The 14,056-nt window shown below is 36.5% G+C and overlaps 1 long non-coding RNA gene across 2 annotated transcripts in view; it reads right to left on the bottom strand.

Annotated features, from left to right (window-relative positions):
* Positions 1-2,427: 2,427 nt before the first annotated feature.
* LOC309881575 overlaps positions 2,428-14,056 on the bottom strand; it is a 57,339-nt gene continuing 45,710 nt past the window's right edge. For both annotated transcript variants that reach the window (XR_014318159.1, XR_014318160.1), the window contains one exon: positions 2,428-3,698. This is a non-coding gene — a long non-coding RNA (uncharacterized lncRNA). The remainder of the gene's footprint in view (positions 3,699-14,056) is intronic.

Genomic DNA, 14,056 nt, shown 5'->3' on the forward strand with positions numbered 1-14,056 from the left:
TAAGGAAAAGGTACAGCATTGAAGAGGCTTTCAGGGTAGGGCATAACTGCATTACCTGAGTGTTTCCTAGGCTCCCAACCTTAGATGCTATCGCGCTGGGGAAACTTGGTGTGCTAGCTCTAAGGAACAGCACAGAGCGTAGAGTGGAGTGGAGACACCACGGCTAGGCTCTGTAATCAGGTGGGGCCTTGATTGTTCTTGTGCACAAAGCTGCACTTTTTGCCACCCTGAGCCAAAGACCTGTCACGTTTTGACAAATGCTGTACCCTAGTGTACTTTTTGCTCATTATAATATCACTATAATACCAAAACACACCTCCATCCCAAAAGCTACCCTCAAGGTGCGACCACCCCTCACTGAGCATGCGCCCTGAATTTCTCGGAGCCTATTACTTTAAACGGAGATGGGAAAACTTTACACCAATCATAACTAAGATATGCTTGACTAGAGCTACTCAAGCTCCACCTAAAAGATAGAAAATAATATAAATTGGCCCAAGAGAGAGGGGATGTTACGAAAGATACCATCCCGAGGAAATACAACATCCTTAGGACCTCCTGACTCCTGGGATCAGCCGACGGGCTGAGCCTCTCTTCCCCCCCCATTGGGACGCCTTTAGGTGAGATCTGAATACTTGCTTATAAATCTCTATAGAGTCTTTGATCCTTTTAACATGTTTATTTCTAGGCTGCGCACCTGTAACATCTGTAACACCTGTAACACCTGTGTATTTAATGCATACTAGCTTGCTTTTGCAGACAGTCACTATCGCTGGCAATCCAAAAGAACCTGATTATCTGTTGCTGTAATAAACCATACTTGATTGCATTGTGATAGCTCTCATTAAGTGCAACTAGGGTGAGGGTGGTTATCCGTGATAGTTCAGTGTTCTGAATCTAACCAGACCCCCAGATGGTTAATGCATTTTTGGTGAATGTCTGAACGGACCCCCAGACGGTTAATGCATTGATGGTGAATGTCTGACTGGACCCCCAGATGGTTAACGTGTTTTTGGTGAATGTCCGACTGGTTCAGTACTCTGAATCCAACCAGGCCCATAACAGTTAATCAGCTACACCCCTTAACGCGACAGAGAGCTGGGGAATTTGCAGAGCCATCACTCTCTCCAAGCTGTTGATTATGCATTCCATCATTTCCCTTTCCATAAGGAGAAAGATGAACACATGGTTAGCAGAACAGCATTATTTCTTTAGCCTTCATTGCTTCTGACAGATAGTTCTTGCTGTTCACACTTTTTTTTCCTCACCATAAAAAAGTGCAAACCCTTGGAAAGCAGCAATACCTGGCCACGTTCTCTTTCTTCTAACCACTGAGAAACAGGATAAAAAGAAAAAAAAATAGCATTCCTTCAGTTCTTTCACTAAGCTCCCCAGTATGCTTGTATGTAGCCTATCATATGACTTCCACTAGGATTAATCAGGAAGAGAAATTAAACATTTAACAACACCGGTTCCATGTAATGAATGCAGTTTAGTGACACCCCCGTATACCTTCTGTGATATCTGATCTGGAGATTTTTGGCATGGTATTAGAGCAAAAATTTGCAATGTCACAAGCAGTTGTAAGAAATAACAGATTACATTTGAGATTATGCAGTACACACCTAAAAACAGCACTACTTTATAATACTGACTTCTCCAGTGGTCTGTATTGATCCAATTTAAAATACAGATGCATTCAATATTGTTCATCTTCAGTTGAATGACTGGCCTTTTATTTTTTTTCATTAAAAAAAATAAAACTGCATAAATCACTGTCCCCAAAGATTAATTACACTTACTAAATGTAATGGCCAAAAATTAGGAAGCTCCAAGAGACACCCACATTAATTATCAACCCTGTGAACTTAATTGAGAACTCAGTAGCTTTTTAAATTAATGTTATTCATGAAAACAATTTACTGAAACAAATATTCATGGAATTTATCAAAATTAATATCTTCTGATTTTCAAAATATACCCTTAAAAATTGCAACATTTTTTTATAGTTTTCACAGAAAAAAATAAAATTAATTAAATAAATAAATATATCAAAACTGAAGACAATGCTTTGACAGAGATCATTCTATTTTCTTATTTAAAATTTAGAGGGTTTATTTGCCTTGTTTTCTAACTTAAGCATCCCCATTGAATAGAAAAGTTCTGCTTATGAGTGAAAGTGCAGAGATCAAAGTTGTACTGAAATCAAAGAAAATTGGTCACCGATTTAAACCTCAAAAATCAAATCACTGACTGTAATCCATAACGTTTATGAATTTGACCCAAGCTAAAATCCTCTTCAAAAAATAGACTTGTCAGGAAAATGAAGTAAAAGCATATTCATAAAGTGCCCATGGGAAAGAGAGAATTAAGAAAATTACTGTGATATTTTGGCAAACAAGACAGAGTATTTATTCTTTTCAAACATTTAGTAGCATCCGAGGATAATATGCCAGTTGTGATATTTCCACAGTTCAATGTAATATACCAAACAATGTGAGCTATATAACATTAAGTTATCATCCTCTTTATTAGAATGAATAATTAGATGTTAAACAAATGGCCATTATTACTCAGAGTTAATTGCTTTTGTTTTTCAATCCTGATACTGAGATGAATACATCATATTAGTATTTCACTTATCATTCGTCTTCTGCAGAAAATAAATCACTGATGAAAGAAGAAAAAAATAGGTGTCTGAACACACAACTGGGGATATTGACAGAGCAAATGCTGGCATGTCTTTCCACAGAAAGTGACCTTCATAAAAATTATGAACAAAGAGCAACAGCAGCTGCCGGTTGTATGAGTAGTGACAAAAAGCAGACAGCACTAGGTGACCAGGAAGGAACATGTCAATTAGGGTGAGAAGCACTGCACAGATGAATCTGAAAAACTGCATACACATCAAAATGTGAGATGCTGTCAGAACAATGTGTTTATTTAAAGTATAAGTGCAAGGTTTAGAAGCAGACTTTTAATGCACACCAGTGAAATGTTCTTTCTGGCAAGGATACTCAACATCCTGCCCACTTGTGCAAGGCCAGTATTTCCATTGTTAAATGTGAGCTAGGGAAGCAAGGAAAATTTGTGGTAATTAAGAGACATAATGACTGGTGGAAGCAACAACAGGACAGAGACTAACCATAACTTCATATTCAGAAACTGAAAAGGGAAGGTCAGAGCAAGTACTGAAGCAAATAATAATAATAATGTACATAATTTGAATTAAAAGGAAAGCTTGACTGTAAATGAAGAGTATTTATGTGCTAGGTGACCCTGCTTAGCAGGGGGATTGGACCAGATGATCTCCAGAGGTCCCTTCCAACCTCAAACATTCTGTGATTGTGTGAGTAAAATAAGTTACTTTGTGAGAATATAAAGAAAAATAATTGGCTGAAGAAGCAAGCCTTTATGTGGGTACACAGCAGGCAGAAAACACCACTTTTTTTTTTTACAACAAATTTCTTTACCCTTCCACTTTGGGAGTAATATGTTGCTCAAAGAAATGTTGAACATAAACTCCTTCAATAACTTTAAAAAGCAGACTTGAGTGAATGAAGACAGAGATAACCTTTAAGGACATAGATATTTGAGATTCAGTGACAGGTGTTATTTCCTGATCATCCTGGTTCCTCAGACAGATGTTTCAGGACACACCAGAAAGAACTTCTTATGACTTCAAGACAACACAAAACCTAGAAAAAAAAAAAATTATACGTTTCTAAAGAATAAGATTGAGGTTGGAAAGCAACGTTAATCTTGAAAGTTTAAAGAAAATAGTAAATTGAGTCTTGCAATTATTGGCTAAAAAAGCTTTTCTAAAATACTAGCCTTCTCCAAGTTAAACTTATATAACACACAATATAGGAATTTATTCCATGTACTGTTATAGGACTATTCACTTTTAATTTCAAGAAGTCTGCCACTGCTTTTCCTAATGTCTTCTACTATCCATTTTTTTTTAATACATTGTTTTTATACTGTTTGAAATATACACATAAAATCTATGATTCCTGCAGTTAGAATAATTATATGCATATGCAACCTGAACATTAAGTACATTAGAGCTTGATCTAAAATTTATTTAAAAATGTGAAATAAAATATGATCATTTCAGAACTTTGGAGCCAAGTAATCAGTACTAATATAAATGACAGGACTTTTGGAGGCCTGAGTACCCAGCTCATTCATTGGTTTCAGCTAATGAAGCAGATGTCTTCCACTCAGACAGGAATATTTATTTTTCCGTGTTTATACTCTGAATACGTATTCAGAGAATATTGGCAGATGATCCTGTAGATTTAAAAGTCTGAACTTGTTGAGTTTTTATGATGGCTGACTCCCACTGAATATTCCATATGTAGATTTATGTGGATTGGATAAGCTTTAAAGCCACAATTACCTTCTACAAGTGAACATTAGAAAATTATGGTTTAGATTTTAGACATGTCTGAGGTAGTTTGACAAGAAGACTGCACCAAAATCCACCAAGAATTACTCAGCTTGATTACTAATAATCCTACAAATAATTATTTTTATTTTTTTGTCAAAATCAATTCATGATCAAAGGTAACCTAAAAAATTATGGTATTCCATTTATGAGCAAAACCAAACCCATACTTTGCTGCTCAAGATAATTAAAAAAAAAAAAAAAAAAAGAGAGAAAAAAAAAGCTGATTTGATGCATTCTTTCTATAAAAAAATATCAAGAAATTATGACAAATGGAAAAAAGCAAAATCATTCTCATAGCGGGATATAAGTGTCGTGGTTTAACCCAGCCGGCAGCTAAACACCACGCAGCCGTTCGCTCACCCTCCCCCTCCCTCTCTGGGACGGGGGAGAGAAATGGAAAGTGAAGCCTGTGAGTTGAGATAAAGACAGTTTAATAAGACAGGAAAATAATAATAATAATAATAATAGTAATAATGCAATGGTGATAATAGGAAAGTAATAATAATATGTACAAACAAGTGATGCACAATGCAATTGCTCACCACCTGCTGACCGATGCCCAGCCTAACCCTGAGCAGTCCGGCCCCCTCCCCTGGCTAGCCACCCCTATATATTGTTTAGCATGACGTCAGATGGTATGGAATACCCCTTTGGCTAGTTTGGGTCAGCTGTCCTGGGTCTGTCCCCTCCCAGCTCTTACTGCACCCCCAGCCTGCCTGTTGGCAGGACAGAGCGAAAGGCTGAGATATCCTTGGCTTGGTATAAGCACTGCTCTGCAACAATTAAAACATTTGGGTGTTATCAGCACTCTTCTCATCCTAAGCCAAAACACAGCATTCCACCAGCTACTAGGAAGAAAATTAATTCTGTTCTAACTGAAACCAGGACAATAAGCTAATACTTTCCAAAGGCTATTTGGTATCAGACACCAAACTGAGGAAAAAGATTGATTGCAGATTTGTGGGTCAATCCCAATTGGTCACAACTCCTTTTTATGGCTTTAAGAAAGTTCTCTGTAACGATGGGCAAAGCCACTACAGGCTCATTATTTTCACTGTAGTAGGAGAGTAGATATTAAAATTTATGAGTAAAATAAAATTGTCCCCAAGTCAAAGATCTTGCATGTAATAGGCATTCATTCACTGGGTTCTTCTTATATTGATGAATTCAGAAAGTACAGGTTAGGCTAAATTACAGGCATATAAATACAGTACGATGACTCAGGTGGCATATAAAATATAACATTACACTCAAGATTATTTTTTATTACTAGAATAGAGACTTTCTTCATGTTCATTGTTTCTTTTCTCTCTGCCCCTCTCCCTGAAAACTTTGGCCTTTGTTTTTGTGCCAATTAACCCATTTTTAATTATCAGGAGATGGTACTTACAGTTGAAACAATGCCATTAACTACCGCCTTTCTTTTTTTTAACCTGTAAAGCACTAATAATACAAGACCCAGATATTCTGAACATGTTCCAAAAATCCATTCTACCCTATAAAGAAAGTTACTTAAGACTAAATTACATTTCACAACGGAAAGGTTGAGATATTCCTAATAAAATAGAGATATTAAAAAACAAACAAACAAAAAAATAGGAAAAGTTTAGAAAGTTATTTCTCAAAATAAGTCTTTATTGACATAGTTAGAACCTGGGGAGATTAGGCAAAACTGTATGCATCAAAATAATTGTTTTTTTTGTTTTTTTTTTTTTTGTTTGTTTTTTTTTTGTTTTTGTTTTTTGTTTTTTGTTTTTTTTTTACTCCAAATACATTTAAGTTGCTAATTCCTTTAATTCTAAAGTTCCTCTTAATACCCTTACAAACAACTCCTTTATAACTCTTGTCACATGCTTCATTACAGGAAAGACTTTAACAAGGAAACCTAGCTTCTACACAATTTTTTAATTGGGTATACGTCATCTGCATTAAGTTTTAGTCTTAAATACGTATATGCAAGTAAAGCTGCTGCACAACCAGATATAAGCTATTACTTTCATGGCAACCAGTGGTTAAGATAACCACTTCCACCTTGGAATTTTTAAGACAGATGAGATGACATTAGGGCAGTAATTCATGTCTTCCATTCAACAGTTAGTCTCATTTTAGCTATATGTTTGAAGCTTTCTTCTCCTCTCCAAATAATTGCTCCTTTTTCTTCCAAGTGGCTGGATAATTTATGAACATTTTAGTCCAGATAAAAAGCAGTATCTGTCACCACTCACACTTGGAAAGCAAAAGTAGTATAGAATACAAAGGCTTATATGTTAGCAAAGAAGTCTACTTCTCTTATTAAGAACATGTTAGTGGAAACATATTCCTACCCCCAACAAATTACAGTTCCTTAAACATCTGTTGGCTTTAAGAAGTGAAACAGAATCAAAACTATAATAATTGGATGTGCACTCCTAGCACTTAGTCCACTTGTTCCTATAAGACTGGGGGAGAGGGGGGGGATTTTTTATTTATTTATTTATTTATTATTATTATTATTATTTTATTTTTTTTTAAGAAAAAAGAGCATAACTTACCCTAAATCAAATTTAGTATCTGAAAGCAAGGGTTAGGCATTCAGGCTGCATAGTAGCCTGAAGCACAGCACACTGTATCTTCAGAAGTCTTTTCTTCAAGCATAATATTCAAGAAATCACTCTCACACACTCTCTTGGTTCCCCTTACTGAAATAATACACACCTGAGAGCCCACTGTTAGTTGTGATCTAACAATAAAAAAGGTAGGGAGGTACCATGGGACAAAACAGGATGAAAAGGAGTGGTATTTTATCTCATTTAGTTTTCCATTTGTTATGAAAACTGTACAAAAGAAAGAACTGAACAAGATAAAAGATTCTGAAGTAAAATCAGAAGAAAGCTGCTAAGATAATATTCATAAAGCAATTACAGTATTGTATAACAATTATACAATATGTATAACTGTGAACTGTAATTAAATTGCATATACCAATAAGTGATAATACTGAGAAAATAAAGGCAGTGGTGTATGAGCAATATAAATACAGTTTGGAAATAATAATTTAAAAATATATCATTTGTGTTTTGCTTCTTAGAATGAGTTTCTGAAACACCTTCTTTAGATCTATGTTGTCACCTGTTGAGCTGTCAATGAGATGAGGTGCTGAGGCATCACCAGAGCACTCCAGTGCTGCAAGAGCTGCCCTCTGCATCAGGTGGCACCCATTACCTTCCCATAGGTCTTGGTTGCACTTGTTGTGTTAAAGCTGCTCAAACATACTGAAATGGTTGCTCCTGAGCATAAGGAATGAAATGTTTTTTCTTTACTGTAAAGACTTTATTAGTGTATGTGGCTTTTTTATTTTTAATAATTATTTCAAGTTTTTCCCTTTCTAACTTATCACTTGCAGAGAGCAGGTTTAACTTCAGTACCAACTACTGAACTTCTTATGGTGACAATTTCAAGAAAGAGCAAAACAAATGGGTATTTAAGTTTTCAGCTATTTTTTTCTTATAAAAGGCACACACAGAAGATAACTGAGAAGTAACATTCCCACCCGACCCTCAAATAAGCAACCTATCATTGACAGGCACAAAGATGTCCAGCAAGAAAAAAAAAATAAAATCACTTTTTTGTGCCCTTTAAACCTTGAAACAGAAACATCAGCACACCAACCCTGACCTCAGGGTATGCTCTCTCTAGAAGACTGGCCATTATGAGCAGGAAAGGAGCAGGGTTTGGTCCCCAGGAATACTATGTGGCCAGCCAAGGGAACATCCATCAGATCATGCAGGTGGCATCTTGCTATTGCCGACATCTCTGCAATTGCACGAAGGCAGGATTCAAGAAAGATGTCCTGTCCACCACAGCCAGCCCAGCTATGCCCAAGCAACCGTTAAAAACCATTAGCCACAGAAGAAGGGAAACCAAGAGCTAAAAGGTGTCTCAACCCCACCTGTGCTCTGACAGTAAATGTTGCAGGAAGCACGGCCGAAAGCACGACAGACACCAGTACAGTCAGATCATGCTCCATTTTATTGCCCGAATAGCCTAACTTTTATAGAGAACTTAACAGGGGTGGACAGTGTTTCACACAAGATTATTGGTCAAAAGCACTCAGACAAACAGCTACAAGAAAACAACCCCACCTGCAAGAAAACAACCCCCTTGTGATTAGCAGTCACATAGACCTTGTCCTTGAGGCCAGCTACTGGTAACAATATTTTCCTGAATTCCTCAATTGGGCGATGTGGGAACACTGTCATGGGAACTTCTCATAGTTGCCCTGGTAGCTTGGTTTGCTCAGCTACAGCAAGCCATGGGATTTTTGCTGTTTCAAGAAATCCCTCAACAAGTAAAGCAGCTATATATTTTCTTATATAACTGGAAGACTTCAGTACAGGCCTTTGTACTTTTGAGATAAAAGTGCATTTATCATCAGGTACACAGAATTCCAGGACTCTACAAGAAGTGTGCTTTTTATTTAAAACCAGATATTGCTTCACTGTAGCAATATAAAAGGAACAGGAGGGTACAGGATCAGACAAAAATTACAGACTGCACCTCCTGTGTTTTACTATATGTCTTTGTTCTCTGCCCTCTGTCACATTTCTTCTGTTCGCCTTTTTTTTTTTTTTTTTTTTTTTACTAGTTGGGCAATTTCCCCCCCTCCTTCTTCAGAATGGAACTGTCTCCATTACTTTTATCTTACCTTCACTTCCTCTTTGGTTATTTTTTTCATCTAATCCTATTTCTTCCAACTAGTCAAAGAAACAACCTGCCAAATGTGAACGGCAAGTACAAAGACCACCAAAGAACAAAGAATTCTACTAATGCTTTGGTGAAGAGGTAACAAAGATTCAGTAAAAGTAAAAAACAAACTGCAATGTAAAGACAAAAGCTCTAAGTGCTACTCCAGATACCGTTGTTCCACATTCATCCTGGCTGTAAACTCACTCTGCTCTCTATTAACCCACTGGTGTGGGCCATTCTTTAAGCTTCTCACTAAGTTTCATTTTTCAGATGGAAAACTATAAAAGAAGAAATCTACAAGCCTGAGATAAATTGTGAGCCGGCTGTACCATGATCACAACAGTGAGGTCAGTATGACCAACCTTAGGCTTAAAGAACTCCTGAAAAATATATATCTTACAAATCACAGGAAAGCTACAAAGCATCTTAAGGGATCTGGTTCATCTCCGCACTGAAAATATATCAGATGCTATTTCTGACATTAACATTTCTGACACTAGCTTTTTAATCATTGCAGATCACATGTATGATGGTAACCCACATTTGCTTGTCTGTACAGTAATGATTACCCTTATAGGCAGAAAATTGCCATCATGTCTGGTCCAGGCAATCCAACCCACACTACAGTCAAGCCAGGTGGCACAACAAGCTGTTGCAAAGTGCAGCATAGACCAGTCCTGAGACCCAAACCTTCACAGCCATACTACTGCGTGCTACATTCTGCACAATACACAGAACCTTGACTGCTGTAATCTAATTTCAGGCATTATGATGCCAGCCTACACACAACAAAGCTGGTTGTTTTGTAGTTGTTTGTTTGTTTGTTTGTTTGGGGGGGGAGGGGGATTGTGTCTTTTTTTTTTTTTTTTTTAATACCAGAAAAGACAATGACTTGTCATGCCTCCCCTTTAACCTTCTTTCCAAGTTTATCAAACCTAAGATTACATCTGTCCTGTTGTCTTTGGTTCATGTTTTCCTTGAAGGGCAGTGCCAAATTAAGTAGGGCTGCTGCTGAGAGCCTTATCAACACACAGTTGAAAGAATTGCCTTTGTTCATATCACAGCTACCACTCCTAGTTACATATGTTTGCAAGAACAATGTGTTCAATTTTTCATGATTCTAATATCCACAATTTAACATTAGATTGTCTTCTCCTTGTCCCAGGATGCCATATAGGATGCGAGAGAGCATGATAGAGATACAGATCAAATATTGCTTTTTCTTTACAATCAATTTGTGATCCATTGCAGACTTTATGAATGTCCTGATAAACCAAAACATTTTACTCTGCAGGTTAGAATAAATGGTATTAAGGCAGGCTGGTAAACTCAACTAAGCGTTGCTTAGCCCCAAAACTTGGGGAAGCCTGGACTTCACACCTTTTGATGAAGAGCTATGACTTACAAGGTAACTGCAGGATTGAACGGAGGATGGTAGATTTTAAAATGTTATCATTCAACTCCAGAAAAGTGCATTGCCAGCAACTCACAATTCAAAGATGGAAAAGTGCTGGAAAAATTATTTGGTCTCAACTTGAAATGAGTGGTCCTGCACAAAGGAATAACTGCAGTCTCTAGGACAACACTAGAAAGCTGTATCAATTGCAAGCATTCCACCCTCCCCTCCCTTTCATTTCAATAAATAAAAGATCACTACATGCTTTGAAATCATCTTTTGAGCTTGTCTGTTGGAAAACCTTTACCTGTGAGCAGCTGATGCTACTAAGTTAACTTTTGTTTCATCATTTTATGCACAGAAGGGAAGCAGAATTGCAGGCACAGTAAACATATTTAGAAGTTTCTTTTGTTTTATCCCATTTTCTCTGATGCTTATAGAGGTTAATAAATGCTGTTGTTTACATACATCATCTCTGAGGAAGCATGACCTTCAAGACAGCTACGAAATGGGAGTACTGCAGTCATCTTTTTATTCTAAGCAACCAAATACTCTTATACTCTTTATATTACAACTAATCTGTTGTTAGTTTCTTTCCCCCACTCCTTCCTTTGTCTTTTAATTGTAGCTCATCATCTCAATACAGCTGTTAAGGGTTTTTATTTCCACTACCTTTTATCGTGGAGTTGCTCTTTCCTATAATACCCAGGGACAATTCCACATTTCCTGAAAGAGGGCACAGCTGGCACATTGCTCACCAGCCATCACAGACAACAAAGCTACAGTAAATAGGCAATAAATTAGTCACCAACCACTGGGTAAAGGAAAGTTTAGATATTTTTCTGGAAAGCATTCTTAACTTAATATCTAAGGAACCAGGCATGTGGAGTCAAAACTGCTGAGTATAGCTTTGCATAGCCAGCAGATCTACACAGAATACAATTACGGTATTTTAACCAGCAAGCCACTGATATACCCTAAAACTGACAGTAAGTATTAAGACACTGGTTTTTTTTTTTTTTTTTTTTTTTTTTTTTTTTACAGGGAAGTATTTACGAATAGACAGATATATTAAACACAAGCAACTGCCTAGCAAAGATACCGTCTTAAAGGTGCATTCTCCCCCATGGTTGCAAACTACAAGCTTTACTGTATTCAGGGTGAGAGTCTCTGATTTTAGATAAATAAAAATGACTCCGTTCCTTTTACTACTGCAGTACTTCTAATATAAACTAGATTTTTCCTCTTTTCTGCATCAAAAAACCTTTTAGTTTATAATATATATCAATATTATAGCCTAACTTGCAAAACCTGTATTAAAATTTTTACTGATCTCACAAAATGTCGAGTTAAAATAACTCTAAACTACTTTTAAAATCCACAAATGTATGTACAACTGTATTTTACCTACAATTGCTACAGCAATAACCACAAAATTAGATAGCATATATCATATAAATAATAGTGCATTTCAGAGCATAACCTTCACAATACAGTTTTTACTTGCAAACAGCCTATTTTAATTTCTCTACATGCATTTTTTTCTTCATTTCACAGAGCATGAAGCCAACAAGAGGAGTATCACAGCCTCATCCTGATCATCTTCCCTTCCTTTCTTCCTCCTTTCCTAAAAAGAAGATATCAGGGCCTCTCCAAGCCCCAGTTTCATGTAAAACAAGAGAAGCATGAAGGCAGCTTTATGCAGCCTCTTCCATCTGAGGTGGAATATTTATGCAGTCTATTATTCCTTGGTTATCTGAATAAGAGATGAATGCTAAGAGATTCATGAGGCCTCGGTTGCTATCTTTGACCATGCAAGATGAGGGCTCCTTTTCTGAGAAACTCATTTTCAAGTGAATTGTAGATGCACTACTTCAGGGCGGGAAAAAAAAAAAAAAAAAAAAGAAAGAAAAAGTGGCAAAAGTATGAATAGGTATTTTGTAATTTCCATTTTTACTTTGAGATAGCTGAGCTCATTGCCCCAGTACACAGCTAGCTCTGGCTGAGAACACCACGATGACTTTGACTTGCTGATGCCAGGGCAGCGACAAGACTGCTTATTAATACCGGACAGATTCATTGCTATAAGCAAAGTAGCAACATCTCCCTACTCATAAATCCACAGGTAATCTCACATTGTTATGGCTGCAGTGCCTGTGCTTCCTTTTTGTCAATTTTAAAAATAGTTTTTATTACAGTCTATTCTGGGTGAAGGTCAAGAGAAAGACAGGATTGGAAACCGAAGTCTTTTAAATGAAGGCAGCATATAATGTAAATTCCTTTAATCCAAATTCTTCTGCCTGTAATATAAACCTTGACTCGGGAAACCCCCAGCATCTCTGCTTTTACAGGTTTTGAAATAATTCACTCTATATGCAAGAATTTGCCAAAGACCTTTCTGACATCAACCACACAAACATTTGTTCCAATAAATGGAGACAGTTCTCTTACAGAGCACTTTATAGTAGGGCTCTCACTACAATCTCCAAACTTAGATTATTAAAGACCTGAAGAATGATTTGACAGGCTATGAAAGACAAAGCCTTTATACATTTCAGTTCTATTGTTCATTTCTCTAATTTATAGACCGTAATAGTAGAAAAGGTAATTCTAGTCAAACACAAAGAAAGTGTTAAATTGCATGAAACAAAAAACAAACAAACAAAAAAAGTAGAAAAGCATTCTACACAGAAAGGGAAATAAGAGGCTGTTTCCCTTCTGAAAGGGTACCTTCTTACGAAATAGCCATAGAGGAACATTAACTGAATCAATATAACCAGTAAATTTATCTAGAAGTGTAGGGGCAGTTAGGATCATAATTATTACCCCCGCTGTGTTGCTAATATATGAAAAACAGGAGAAAAAAAAAAAAAAAAAAAAAAAAAAAAAGTTGATCAATTGCTCTGAATTTCAGGCAGCTGTAGCTTTTCAAGCATGAATCTTTGATAATTGCTTGCAGTTGATGCTTGTCTTCTGAACAAGGCATTATTTATTTACCAAGAAGTCATCAGCTGTAAAAATTAAATGTGTAGAAAATAAGTTGACCTCTATTTTTTTCTAAAAAAAATATATTCTTTGAGGGACAAAAATAAGAAATAACTTACCCTGTTAGTAAATGATACAGGTCTAATTTAATGTGCATTGTCCAAATACCTTTGCCCTTTACAGGTTATTAACTATAACAAGCTCCTGGGTGAATCTACTGCATCATTACACAGTAGCTGTAGAAATACGTCCGGCAGAAAAAAAGCCTACACTAAAAAAATCATCTCTGTTTAAAGGAACATTTCTGAAATACAAAGACTGGTTTGTTAGAATCATTGAAAGAGTTTCTTCAGAGTATGCCAGGAAAAGTCTTCACAGCAGTGTTTCATAAAGATGCCCAAATGCCATTGCTTTCAGAGTGTGCTTATACATGTGTATCTTAGGAGTTCTGGCTTGCCCACATCTGCCTGTGCTTAACTGATCACTGAAAAAAA

Source organism: Aythya marila (genome assembly GCF_965140915.1).
Source record: "Aythya marila genome assembly, chromosome: 9".
Taxonomy (NCBI): domain Eukaryota; kingdom Metazoa; phylum Chordata; class Aves; order Anseriformes; family Anatidae; genus Aythya; species Aythya marila.